Source organism: Papio anubis, chromosome 17 (genome assembly GCF_008728515.1).
Source record: "Papio anubis isolate 15944 chromosome 17, Panubis1.0, whole genome shotgun sequence".
In the NCBI taxonomy this organism is placed as follows: domain Eukaryota; kingdom Metazoa; phylum Chordata; class Mammalia; order Primates; family Cercopithecidae; genus Papio; species Papio anubis.
Genome location: NC_044992.1, coordinates 64,265,008 through 64,279,096, shown reverse-complemented (window position 1 = coordinate 64,279,096; position 14,089 = coordinate 64,265,008). Strand labels below are relative to the sequence as shown.

Genomic DNA, 14,089 nt, shown 5'->3' with positions numbered 1-14,089 from the left:
TGAGCACAGCCAAGTACCTCCCTATGGCCTCATTCACATACCACCTCTGCCAGGCTTTCTCATTTCCTGTCCTTGGCGATTAATTGATCACCTATTATCTGCCTGCCTGGTGGTGTGCATGCCTTAAAAAGCTATAAAAACCTCGGTGTCCAAGATGGCACAGCTAAAGAATACCAGAGTTGCCATTCATACTCAGATACACCCAACAGCTTTCTTTCCAAGTTAACCCTTTGGCAGATGACCCTGTGGCCATTTCCCTCCTCACCAGCTCAGATGCCCCCGCCCAATAACCCAGGGAGGTGGGAGCCACCTTCTCCCCCAGCCTCAGTGTGCACATGGATCATATTCTATATATTAATGTATATATTATATGGAATATACACATATATAATCCATATCACAAAATGTAAGTGTTAGTTGGCATCATCTTTCTTAGTAGATTTCCACTCTGGAAAGCCTAGAAGCTGCCTTCTCTTCTTTGCATTTCTGGTGCCTGGTCTAATCCCTGGCACATAGTAGGTGTTCCATCAATACTGAAATACCTTATGGTGTGTGGGTGATTGTAGAGAGAGGTCTTTGCCCGCTAGTTTCTTGTCTTTTGTTGTTATAAGGTTGCCTGAGGGCTTAGTGATGTTTTTTTTCTTTAAGAAAACTCCTTCTTCCCTAAGGGCTGTGTGGTCGCTGCTGTCTGTTTCCATTAGGCTGCTTGGCTGCAGTGTGCTCCTGGTGGTGATGCGCTGGGGGGTGAGTGTGAGCCTCCGTGCAAACCTCAGGCCTCCCCTGGCTGCCCATCTGTCATTAGCCATTTGCCGCCAGACACGGGGGGTGGGGGGACACCTGGAGAGGGAGCCTGGAGTGCTCCGTGTGGCCTTGCCAGGAGAATGCGTTTGGCTTTCCATAAAAGACTTCTTGCCATGGCCAGGCGTGTGTGTCCAGTAGAAAGTTGAAGATGTTCGGTCCTTAGAATAAGCAGTGGCTTTCAAACCGTGTGCTCTGGGCCTGGCTGGGCCTTGGAGAGGCATCAGTGGTGCCCTGGGGAAACAGGGCACCAGAGCGATGGGTGAGGTCCAACCTGTCCTGCTCACGTCAGCCAGGGCACATCCAACTCTGTTGTCAGTTGACTGTTGGGGTCCTGGATTACAGTTTGGGAGGGACAAGGGAGGTTTTTAAACCCACACAAACACAGCATTTACTTTACTGCAGATACTGTTTGAAGTGCTGTATTCGTTCGTTTTCACGCTGCTAAGAAAGACGTACCTGAGCCTGGGAAGAAAAACAGGTTTAATTGGACTTACAGTTCCACACGGCTGAGGAGGCCTCAGAATCATGATGGGAGGAAAAAGGGACTTCTTACATGGTGGTGGCAAGAGAAAATGAGGAAGAGGCAAAAGTGGAAACCCCTGATAAACCCATTAGATCACGTGAGACTTATTCACTATCATGAGAATTGCATGGGAAAGACTGGCCCCCATGATTTAATTACCTCCCCCTGGGTCCCTCCCACAACACATGGGAATTCTGGGAGATACAACTCAAGTTGAGATTTGGGTGGGGACACAGCCAAACCATGTCAAGTGCATTACAAATATTAATTGATTTCACCCTCAGAACAGACTTGTAGGTAGATACTATTATTATATCCACTTTTGACAGATGAGGAAACTGAGGCACAGAGAAGTTAAAGCATTTGTCCAAGAATGATAAACAGTGGAGATGGGATTCATACTCATAGAACTGGCTTGACTGTGGGTTCTGCTGCTTTGAAGAACTAGGTTGGAAAACCACCAAGGGTTTAGTCCACACTGCCCCTGACTCCTGAGTTTGCTGAACCAGCACCACCGCCTTCGGTGTTGGTTCAGGAAGTCGCCCTTGTCTGGTAGGGAGGGTGAGCCTCTGAAATAAGCATTGGGAGTCATGCAGTGTGGCCCTGGTCCCTGGGGGCTGGGTGTTAAAACTCAAGAGAAGGGGGAGGAAGGGCTGGGGCATGGCCCTGCGGACATTTCCCTCCTCCCCAGCCCAGACACCAACCCAGGGCGGCGGGAGCCACCTTCATCCCCAGCCTCGCTGTACAGCTATTAAGTGCGGATTTGCCAATCAATAAATCAAGACACCTGAAAAATGAACTGGGGAACCACACTGACTTCCCCCCCTTCTTGATTAAAACAAACAACATTGTGAAATGTCAACCTGTCAGTCGTTTGGAAAATTTGCGGCATGGAAAGGCGATTACCCAAATGACTTTTTAAAAGTATGAGAATTTGCCTGGCTGAACGTTTTTTAATTAATGCCGTGAGTTAACATTAATAACTATTCATAGCTCAGTGAGCTGGGCTTGGGGTGGGTTTAGGAAACATTTGGTATCTCTGGCAGGGACAGATGTTGACCTGGCCGGTCGGCAGCTTTTACAAACCTAAGGACTTCAGGGTCTGGTTGCGCATGAGGACCGGGGAGGACAGAGCTGTGTGCAATAGGTGTGGGTTTTTGTAGCATTGTGAGCATTTCACGTTAGCGTAAGTGTTGCTGCTGTGCAGGTGGTCTCTGGGGCTTACAGTCTTCCCCAGTGTCCTTCCCCACCCCTCCCACCATTCTGGTGAACAAGCCTCTTGGGATTCTTTGAAAAAAAAAATGTTGCTTGGGGTCACACCATTTAAACTTACCTCCCTAATTTTCTGTGATCTCATTTTTCCTTAAAATATCATTGGAAAAGTGTTTTTGAGTGGAGCATTTTATTTTCCATTTAAACATGGTGAAACCGAGACATAGGGGCTAAGGCTTGGCATGAGGTTGGTGGACCTGGGCCTAGGACACCTTCTGTGGTTCCGCCTTCACAGGCTGGGAGCAGCGTTTGACCACAGTGACATCATGATCTCTGCCAGGGGATGCTCGGCCTCTGTGGCCTCTGCTTTGCTGATGGCTACAGACACCGTATTCAGTGGGTATCCCTAGGGGCAAAGATGTGATTTTAAAGGAGAAAACCCCCAATGGGCTCATAAACTTTTTGTTTTTTTTTTAAGCACAGTGGGTTGGGCTCCATCTGTAAGTTCAAGTTAGTGACTACTCTGCTCTAGGAAGACGGGAGAGAGCTGAAAGTTGGACAGTCGTTAGCAGCTCCAGGTGGAGGTGGATTGGGAAAGACTGGAGGGATGGACAAGCCACTAAGAGCAGAAAGTCCAGCCTTTCTAGTTTAGCAGTCTCCAGAGAGCTCTGCTGTTGCGGAGGCTGTCTGTACAGGTTGGTGGAGGACCACAGACCACAGAGCCAAGGGCATAGCATGCTCTCAGTTAACCAGGGCTACTCCAAAGAATGAGTTGTGCACTATGCTAGGCTCTGGGAATTCAAACACATGAGGCCTATTACCCACCCTAAAGGAATTTAAGGTCTTTTTGGAGGAAGAGGATGGATAGCCTGTTTCCCATTATCTTATTATTATTATTTTGGAGACAGAGTCTTGCTCTGTTGCCCAGGCTGGACTGCAGTGGTGCGATCTCAGCCCACTGCAACCTCCACCCCCAGGGTTCAAGTGATTCTTGTACTTCAGCCTCCAGAGTAGCTGGGACTACAGGTGCACGCCACCACACCTGGCTAATTTTTTTGTAGTTTAGTAGAGACGGGGTTTCACCATGTTGCCCAGGCTGGTCTCGAACTCCTGAGCTCAGGCAATCCACCCACCTTGTCCTCCCAAATTGCTAGGATTATAGGCATGAGCCACCACGCCTGGTCCCCCATTATCTTATGCTTACTGCTAAGTGTGGGACATAGGCAGTGAACCCTGTGGCTCAAGTATGAGCCTTCACCAAGGGCCAGAAAATCAGGAGGCTTTTCATGGGTGGTGGGACTTGGGGTGGGCTTCAAGGGAAGGTATTGCAGAGAGGCAAAGCAGGGAAGGTGTTACAGGTGGTGGGGAGCAGTGAGCTTTAGTGTTGGGCGGGGTAGAGATGAGATAAGATGCCTATAGGGACATCTTACAAACAAGGCTGGAGAGGGAAGAGAAGGGGTCAGAGTATAGATGGCCTCTCATCTCTGGCCTCGGGCAGAGAGGTTGGGTCTGTACGTGGAAAGCAGTAGGTAGCCCTTGACAACTACTTAGCAGAGACTGGAAGAACTAATTGATGTTTTAGAATGATCAGCTGGGGAAACTCTGTAGAAGGAACCAGAACAGGCAAATCTGAAATCAAGGAGCCACATGGGGTGTTGCTTTAACAGTAGAAGGTCACTCACAGCTTTACCCCTGGATCTAGAGAACCTTGGTGCAAAGGTTGACACAGCCGCTTACCAGCCATAGGACCCTGAGCAAGTCTTAAATCTTCCTGTACCTCCTTGCCGTATCTTTCACCCAGAGATGCTCGTGTTCATTCATTCGTTCAACCCCAAAAGGGCCCGTTTCAGGTGCTGATTGTAAAATGGAGAATAAAACAGACAAGCTGTCTGCACTCAAGGATCTTAACAGTCTCGTGGACAGAGACACAAACCAAAATGAAATAAACAAGAATGATTTTAGATTAGGCTCTGAAGTGTGGTCTGAATGGAGACTTTGGAAGTTAAGCAAAATGTTTCAAGCTAAAGAAACAGCAAGTGCAAAGACCCTGAGGCATCAAAGATCTTGGAGATTTCCAGCATGGAAACAGAGATAGCGAATGGAAGAGCAGTGTACAGGGCAAGAAATGATGCAAGATGAAGGAGGATTGTCGAGGAAATTAAGTAAAGGAACATATGTGAAGAAATGAGGCCAGGTGCGGTGGCTCACACCTGTATTCCTAGCCCTGTGGGAGGCTGAGGTGGGAGGATGGCTTAAGCCAAGAGTTCAAGACCAGCCTGGGCAAAATAGGGAGACCCCATCTCTACAAAAATTTTAAAAATTAGCTGGGCCTGATGGTGCAGGTCTGTAGTCCCAGCTACTCAGGAGGCCAAGGCGCAAGGGTTGCTTGAGCCTACAAGGTTGAGGCTGCAGTGAACCATGATCAGGCCACTGTACTCCAGCCTGGGTGGCAGAGCAAGACTCTGTCTCAAAAATAAAAATGAAAGAAAGAAGGAGAAGGAGTGGTGGTTGTGGTGGGGGGGCAGCGGAGAAGGGAGCAAGAAAGGAAAGGAAAGGGAAGGGAAGGGAAAGGAAGGGGAGAGAAGGGAAGGGGAGGGAAGGGGAAGGAAGGGAAGGGGAGGGAAAGGAAGGGAAGGAATATATGACATTATTATTATGGGAATATCCCAGACCTGATGGTCATAGGAATATAAGAGAAGATGGATCATGAACAGCATTAGCAGAGGTGCTTGGATCCAGTGATGAGCTTTATGGGAGGGGAGGGCATCCCATCTGGGTGACCAAGAGAGTGAGGTTCAGTTCCCTGAAATGGGGAGGTGCTGAGAGGAGCCTGGTTGAGGATGTATGGGGATTTGTTTGGATGTGGTGAATTTGAGATCCTGGCTGGAATCAGTCATCAGCCTGCCCTCTAGGCATTTGGCAAAATGGGGCTTAGGAAAAAGGTCCGGGACAGGGGTTTGGGACATCTTCAAGGAAAAGGGGAAGCAACAGGAATTAGGATGGGCTGAGGACTGAGCCTCGGGTTCCCCTTTGTGCTGGACCTGGGAGGAAGAAGGGGAGCCAAGAAAGTAAGGGGGAGCTTCGGAGGTCTGGGCACCTGAGCGAGACCCCCTTGTCACCTGAATTTCCACCTTCTTGGGAGGCCTGAAGAGTTAGCAGAAGGAATCTGAGGATCAAGTCTACTCTTGCTTTCCTGGGCTCATGTGGGGCCACAGACCCCGTATTTCTAGCATGGCCTCTGCTCCCAGCCTGGGCTTGTGTAACAGGCGTGGGGAAGTGCAAGGGGCTGTAGGTCCTGAACCGAAAGGCGGGTGTTGTGAGAACCGTCTGTCTATAATGGCACAGGTATTTGGGAAATGCCACAGAGCAGGTCTGTTCAACCCTGTGGCCTGCAGCCTGTCAGCTGGGTTAGGATTCTCAGTCACGTTCACATTCAAGCCAATATTGACTGTATCATTCAGTGGAAGGAACTGTCCTCCCATCCCTGTAATTGACAGCAGCACTTGCCATCTGGGTGTGTCTGGCTCTTGTCTCACTTTGGGTCATGTTGGTGGTCCCAAGAGTACCCTTTTGGGGGTACTCTTTATCCTTGATTTCTAATCCATCTCTGATGTAGCAAACAAGTCTGTAGCTTCTGTTTTTACTGTTTTTTTTTTTAAGTACACTTAATAGTTTTATTTCTAGTTCAAAACAATGAATGTCCATCTTATTTTTATTATCTTTTAAATACCATGACACTTTGGTCTTCATCAAACAATGCCTGTTTATTTTAGACATGTAAAAATAGGAAAACAAATCACTGTTAAACTGACTACCCAGAGATAACTAATGCTAACCTTTTGCTTCCTTCTTCCAAGTTTGCTTTTATAACCCATGCAATTCTATAATTTTTTTTTTACAGTATTAGCAATAGCTAACATTTATGGATTACTTGCTATAGTGCAGGAAATATGCAAAGCAGTTGAATACACAGTTTAATTTAGAATTAATTATATAGAGAGAAACAAGCAATATAGAAAAAAGCATAGTCATATTTTACATCCTCAAATAAAAATAACAGTTATGGTTGTAGAGGGTTTAAAAGGGGCAAGAAGTAGTCACTACAGCTATCCCCATTTTTCAGTTGAGAAAACAGACACCCAGAAGGTGTCTAGACTAAGCTGGGTGTGGCGGCTCACACCTGTAATCCCAGCACTTTTGGGAGGCTGGCCCGGGTGGATCCCACCTGAGGTCAGGAGTTTGGACAAAGCTTAGCCAACATAGGCAAAACCATCTCTACTAAAATACAAAAAATTAGCGGGTGTAGTGGTGGACACCCCATAGTCCCAGCCCTACTCAGAGAGTAGAGGCCAGGAGAATCCTTGAACCTGGGAGCCAGAGTTGCAGTGACCTGAGGTGCTTCATTAGACTCCAGCCTGGGCAGCAAAAAGATACGGCCTTGCATCAAAAAAGTTTAGACTTAAGATTTTAGTCTGCAACTCTTTGCCTGTAGAACCCATGCATGTGTGACATGATTTTGATCATTTATTAATGCTTCTTAGGATTGGCTACATCATATGTCACCAGCATTTTTCTGACTCCAAGCGTTCCTCTGCCTCCTCATCCATAGCTCTATTAGCACCTGATGGATGGCTGTATTCAGAAATAATTTCATCTTCCTGTTCCACCTTCAGGAAGAGGATGTACACCCTTTACTCTCTCGGCTCCTTGTGAGACTCCTCAATGTAGCCTGCAGGGAGTGGGTGTTTATCTCCTTGCAAAAAGTGCACGCTCGTCTCCCCCAATTTGGAGCTGGAGTTTGTGATTTGGCTAGAACTCTACAAAGATTGCACTGCAGCTGATGGTAGGTTTGCACGTTCCAGTCTCTCTTTCCACCACCTCTCACTGGGTCACCTAGAATCCCTCTGGGCGAGGCACAAGAAAACAACATTTTCATTGCTTTAAGTCAGAGGCAGTTGTGTAGAACTGGTTTGTTTTTCCATAATGTCATTGTCCTTGAAAACAAAAATATATATATATGCACATATGTAGGCACACACACATACACACCTCTACCCTTGTATATATATTTGTTTGGGTGAGGTTGCCCACATATGATAAACCTTAGCCCAAAGTGGAAGAGTTTGGTGCCCATGCCAGAGCAAAATACCGTAACCCTCCACTGGTAAGGCTAGAAAAGCACAGTTTCTCTTTCACCCAGGTCAGTCTCAGAGAGAGGCACTTTTTAAGAATTTTGTGAGTAGCTCACATGGGTATTAGATGCAGGGAAGCTTGCGTTATTTCTCTGACAGACTCCCATTTTCTGTAGGCTGAAAGGGTGAATGCTAACCCTCTATATTGACCGGAGCCTTGTCTTTCAAGCTCTGGGTGTGTGGTCATTGCAGGGCTGACTTGGGAGGTTGGATAGGGAACGATCTTCCACAGGGGAAACCCCCAGGAAGACAGTAAAAGAGAGGAGAAAACTTGCCGGCCTGCCATCAGGTTTGTTTTTGTTAGATGAAAGATAATCCTTGCTTGGTGTCAACTTGTCTTGGCGTTGCGGTAACAATTCTTTGGTGATCTAGCTCTTTAATGAGCATACGAGATGAGCACCGACTCCTGTTAATCACTATCTCCTCTGGAAAGACTCCTTGGAAAGGAAGAGCAAATGAAAGAGAGAAAGAAAGAAAAAGGTGTTTGGAGAAATGTGTATATGTGAGTGTTCTCCAAGTAAACATTTCAGAGCCGGGCCAGAATAATTAGGAGGTACATTGCCATCTGGAAATGTTCATTCTTTTGTTTACCTTGTATTGAGTTTGTTCCAACTAGTGAATCCCTTGATATGGGATACCTGAACTTCTCTTCCTTATGAAAAAAAAAAAACATCACACATATCTCCTAGTTGGTGCTTTCTTTGATTTTAGCTGAGCTGGGTCAGGTAGTGTGTGGGAAAGATCACCGGACAGCCTGCTTATCAAAAAGCCAAGCCTGGATGCGGTGGGGAGGGGCGGGCAGGAGAGAAGGCCTTCCACCCTCCTGCAACAGGAAAATAAAGGAGATAAATAAACCCTAATCCTGACCTGGGGGCAAATCCCAATAAAGATCCAGGTTAATTTTTCCTGCCGATCCAACCCTGGAATTCATTGTGAGAATTAGACATTCTGTGGCACTAATTTGCCAGATCAGATTGTATAATTATCTTTTATAGGCCTGGGTGTGATGTATGCTCCGTGTTTATGCTGCAGGGGGCTGAGTGTGTGTGTTTGGCCTTCAGAGTTGCTGCTCCATCCTGCCAGCCTGCACTTCTCACACACAGGCGGGGGTGGCAGCTGTTGGAGCTTCTGCTTGTCCAGAAACAGGCCCAGGGTGCCGGGGCCTGGGATGAACTTGCCTGGAGTGGGTCAGAAAACTTTCAATAGAACCCGGAGTAAAAAGGATGAACCTATGGCAGGCAGGTGGGGGTGGGTCCCCTGGCTCAAGTGGGGGTCTCCGAGAAAGACCATTCAACAAGGGGTTTCAGTAAAGGCTGACAAGTTTGGAGACTGGAAAAAAAAAGTAGGTAAATTCAGAACCACATGATGATGTTCATGATCTTTGGCACTTTTGTCTTCCTAGGCCCCTTCCTCCATAAAAATAAAACATTAAAAATTGTATTTTACGGGCCAGGTGCGATGGCTCACGCTTGTAATCCCAGCACTTTGGGAGGCCGAGGCGGGCGGATCACGAGGTCAGGAGATCGAGACCATCCTGGCTAATACGGTGAAACCCTGTCTCTACTACTATAAACACAAAAACTTAGCTGGGCGTGGTGGCGGGCGCCTGTAGTCCCAGCTACTCGGGAGGCTGAGACAGGAGAATGGCGTGAACCCGGGAGGTGGAGCTTGCGGTGAGCCGAGATCGCGCCACTGCACTCCAGCCTGGGCGACAGAGCAAGACTCCGTCTCAAACAAAAACAAAAACAAAACCGTTGTATTTTACGGCCGGGCACAGCGGCTCACGCCTGTAATCCCAACGCTCTGAGAGGCCAGGTCAGGTGGATCACATGAGATCAGGAGTTTGAGACCAACCTGGTCAACATAGTGAAACCCCGTTTCTACTAAAAATACAAAACTTAACCAGGTGTGGTGGCTCGTGCCAGCTGCTTGGGAGGCTGAGGCAGGAGACTCACTCGAACCTGGGAAGCAGAGGTTGCAGTGAGCCGAGATCACGCCATTGCACTGCAGCCTAGGGGACAGAGCGAGACTCCATCTCAAAAATAAATAAATAAATAAATAAATAAATAAATAAATAAATAAATGTTGTATTTTACAATTACAGTGATACAAGGATGAATAGAATTCAGGCTGGATTCGTTGTTATCTAAGCATTCGTATTACTGTCATTTTATTCATTCTGGTTTTAAAAGGAATTAGAACATTTTCTTGGGCCCCCTAAAAGTATTGGGAGTCCAGTAGATGTGTTGGCCTTGGGTAGGTTTCTAGAAATTGGACCCAGTGGTTTGATTTCTTGACTACTTGGCCTGTTTTGTTGAAATCACTCCACTTTGATTTTGGACCCATCCAGAATATCCAAGAATTCCCCCAACCTGCAATTCTTATTCTGGCCAAAGAGGGAGCTCTAGCTCATAAAGTGTTGACATCCCATTCCCGTTCCAGGTATTTTTCCCTTTCCACCCTGGTCTTCTCCTGTAGCGTGTGGCAGCCTTTTCCAGCATGGCCTCCTGCGTTCCTGGTGCACTTTTTGGAGAAGGTGGCGAGTTTGTGGGACTGGACGTATTCCAGCCTAATGTCTCCTTGCGGCCTCACCTGCTGGGCCTTTTGTTTCCCGGTTCCTCAGTCTAAGGTGTCCTGGAGGAGAGGGCTCTTCCCTCTTGGTTGGAGGTGTCTTGTTGCTGGTGTTGAGCTGGGAACCACTAGGTGGTGTATGGCTCCAGGCATCCCTGGGAATGTCTGAAAGGAACTGGGAGGGGTGGGGCGGGGGGTGCGGGAGGCAGGGAGGGACCCTTGGGGGCAGGTTGTGGGTAGCCAGTTGCAGTCTGCGGCCTCCCTCAGAGGTTTGGAGTCGGGTGTGGCGTGCTGCTGTTGGCCTCTTTCCGAGGGAGTGCCATCCACTCCCTGTCCCACCGCCGTCCGCGGCAAGGACAGTAAGGGCAGTGCTACGTGGTGGGGAGGTGTGTGTGAAGTCACGGCAGAGCTTCACAGGGCAGATGCCAAGGCCAGTGGGCCCCGGACAGAGTCAGGCTCCCTGGGCGGCCCTGCGTCTTGGTGGCCCTGGTCAACCTGCCGATGCAAAAAGCCAGCAGGCAAGAGACCCCTACTCCCTTTAAGGACCAGAGCAGAAACAAACCATTGTGTTGAATGCAGTGATCCGGGTGCACTTCAGGGTACAAGCTGGACTGCTTCGAACAGAATTACAGGAAAGGGGGAAGGGGGCAGCTGTCTCTTGGGACATGAGTAATGTCTCTTACCCAGCTGGCACTTGAGAAGTCAACGGGGCACGTCTCTGGGGCCTCCTGGAAAAGTGGTGTTTTCCAACACAGAGGAGAAAGCTGTGGCTGGAGGTAGGGGTGTGGTCAGCTTGCCTGAGGTTCCTCAGGGGCATAGGAGGGGCAAGAGGGGATACCTCTAAGTCCTTGCAGCTCAGAATGTTCTGAGGACCCCCAGCGCTGGGTTCATCCAGGAGAAGTTTAGGAAGGCAGAGTCTCAGGCTGCCACCCCAGACCCCCCGAATGCAAAATTTCAGCAAGACGGCCAGATGATCCTCAGAGTGTGCTACTTATTAAACTTACCTGGGGAACTTAAAAAAGAAAAAAAAAAAAAATCCTAGTGCCCAGGCCTCACCTATAGCAATCAGAACCTCTGGGGTGGGGCTCAGACTTCAGAATGATTTTCCAGCTGTCCAGGGGAGGGGGCAGGGATTTCCATGAGTAGCCAGGTCTGAGAGCCTCGGTTGTAAGCCTCTGCCTCCCCTCTTTCACCTATTCCGCACTGTAGGATTTCAAAAGGATCCGTCTCCAGTGTCCCACTACTCTCTCTCCCCAATCCCTGCGATTATTACATTGGCAGAATTGAGGCTTCACGGGGACAGGGTGAAGAGTCAAGACTGAGTCAGGATAAAATGTGCATCCCCCATGGAGGGGTAACACTGAAGCTACATCCATTCAGGTGGGCTTTAGCTTGAATGAGTTTATTGGATGCTTTCCACCTAATAACAGACTGAAAATAGGTTGCGCATGGGGATGGCTTTGTATAAAGTAGAAACAGCAACCCATTCCAGATGCCAGGGTTGGAGTTGGTGGGTCTTGTGAAGTTTTGCTTGCTCTGTTTTGGTGAGTTTTCTAGCATTTGCAGGGTAGGTCCAGCATTGGCCAGTTAGGTCCCAAGTGTTGCATGATTCATCAGGGCTAAAACTGTCAACCTCCTTTGCCCTGCATTCAAGAGCCTATGCATTCGAGGTTGGTCCTGGGTTAAGTTCATGGGTGTGATAGTGGGAGGCAGACCCAGCAAACATGTATTGCTGCTGTGGGGATTGGGGGTGCCGGAGCCCAGGGGGACCTCCAATCTGATCTGGTGGTAGGTGCTGGTTGATGGAGTTGGCCGCAGGGTACCAGCTCAGCCTTGTCCTCAGTAACTCAGAAACTACCGGAGTGATAATGTATAATGTACACCCAGCAAAAGAACAAACACCAGCCAGAGACTATCCTTTCTCTTGTGTGTGAAGGTTACAAGTTTTCTGTTTCAAATCTGATGGTATTCTTTTTCCCTTTTTTCTTTCTTCTCTCTGTTTTCATTTGCCAACCTAAGGGTCTAGAGTGATTTCTTTGAGCCTAATGATGGGGAAAGTTAGAATGGGGCGATTATCTTTAAACACCTTTTGAAATACTACTCTTCCTGGTGTCGGAATTAGATTGAACAGAGGTTGAGTTTAAAGATTGAATATCTATTTTAGCTGCAGAAACTATGCTGATATCTGTGTATGTTTGTTCAGGAATTATATGGGTGGAATGAAAGAGAAACCCACACAGGAATGTATAATTAATAATAGAGTAGCTGATATTTATTGAGTGCTTAACAGGGACCAGACATGGTACTAGACGCTCCTCATATGTCATCCCATTCAGTGAATTCAGACATATAATAAATTAGAACATATAAAAATTCAGAAATAGGATCATAGGAGTAAAAGACCCAATAAAAACAGAACAACTTGGCACTGTGGCATTAGATTGTTTTGTAGTAAATGTCCATTGTAAACTTAAGTATTTTTATAACTTGAAAAAATTACCATCCAGTGTAAATATCCATTGACATCGTAGTTTATTCTAGGTCAAGTTTGTGATCATAATAAGCTGTATTTCTTTGAAAATATTCTTCAGTTTGCTGTATCCGTAATTGGCATAGGAAATGAATTACTCCCCTTTTTCTGACGAATGTAGTTTTAGTCTATATGGAAGAATAAACAGCTATTAAACTCTTATGTGCTTGTGGGGAGCTGTCTGGTACTGAGGAACCACTCCATCCACATTTAAGCTTCAAGATGAGTTTCATTATCTTGTTTCCTGGTGTAACTCTTCTCTTATTTTTCTAGGCGGAATCAGAGGTTTCTGGCTGACTCGGTGGGTGCTTTGTACCAGGAAAGGACAAGAAAGAGGTGAGTTGCACTTGGCAGTCATAGTACAGCTGCCTCCCTGTGGCTCTTCTTACTTCGAGGTTTTGCTCCTTCTTCAGTGCAACTCTTTGCCCAGACATCCCTAAAGCCCCCAGCTCAGAGCAGCAGTTGGCAGGCAGGAGCTTTGCAGTTAGCCATCGGAGAGACCCAGAGACACGGGCTAATAAGTACAAACAGTCATCACAATTAATTCAGGCCAGGCTCTGTGTTCCTGGCTTTTACTTGAATCAACTCATTTTCACCTCTTACAACTCTAGCCGTCAGGTCCTGTTATGCCCAACCTACAGATGGGGAGACTGAAGTTCAGTCACTTGCCCAAGGTCACACAGTTAACGAGTGAGGAAGCCAGGCCTGGACTGTTGCTGGGATCTATTGCTGTTTCGAGTGACTGTGAATTTTCCCAGCTCCCAGGGGCACCATGCAACAGGTCCTGCTACCTGCCCTGAGCACACTGAGTCCACTGCAGGGCACAGAGGTCTTGCAGTTTGCAGGGAGAACATGAGGCAGGTGACTCGAAGCCTGCGGGTCCAGGAGATAAACAGGTGGATTGCACCTGCTGGCCTTCAGAAACACAGAGACTGTCCATGGGGTTAAATGGGATATCAGGGCTTTCTGGCATGCTGCCAACTGAAGTCTGCTCCCAATAAAACAGGATGTGGAACAAGGGGCCGCTCTCCTACTGCAAGGGCTGGGTTTGCCCAGGGTTGTCTAGATTCCACCATCCACAGCGGTTACAGCTCTGGTTGTCTCAGTCGTAAGTACTAAGCTGGAAGCTCAGAACGTGGTCAGATTTGATTGGAAGCAAATCATCTCAAGTAGTATGAAGCCTGGGAGAGGGTTTTCCCTGCTGCCTACAGAGCCACCAGGGGTCATACTGGCAGATTGCAGGCCCAGCAGCAGCAACAA

The 14,089-nt window shown here is 47.7% G+C and overlaps 1 long non-coding RNA gene across 1 annotated transcript in view; it reads left to right on the top strand.

The window, feature by feature from the left end:
• Positions 1 to 14,089, top strand: part of LOC101005231 — a 186,912-nt gene that overhangs the window by 148,817 nt on the left and 24,006 nt on the right. Inside the window, exon 2 of the long non-coding RNA XR_004179497.1 lies at positions 13,103 to 13,165. This is a non-coding gene — a long non-coding RNA (uncharacterized LOC101005231). The remainder of the gene's footprint in view (positions 1 to 13,102; positions 13,166 to 14,089) is intronic.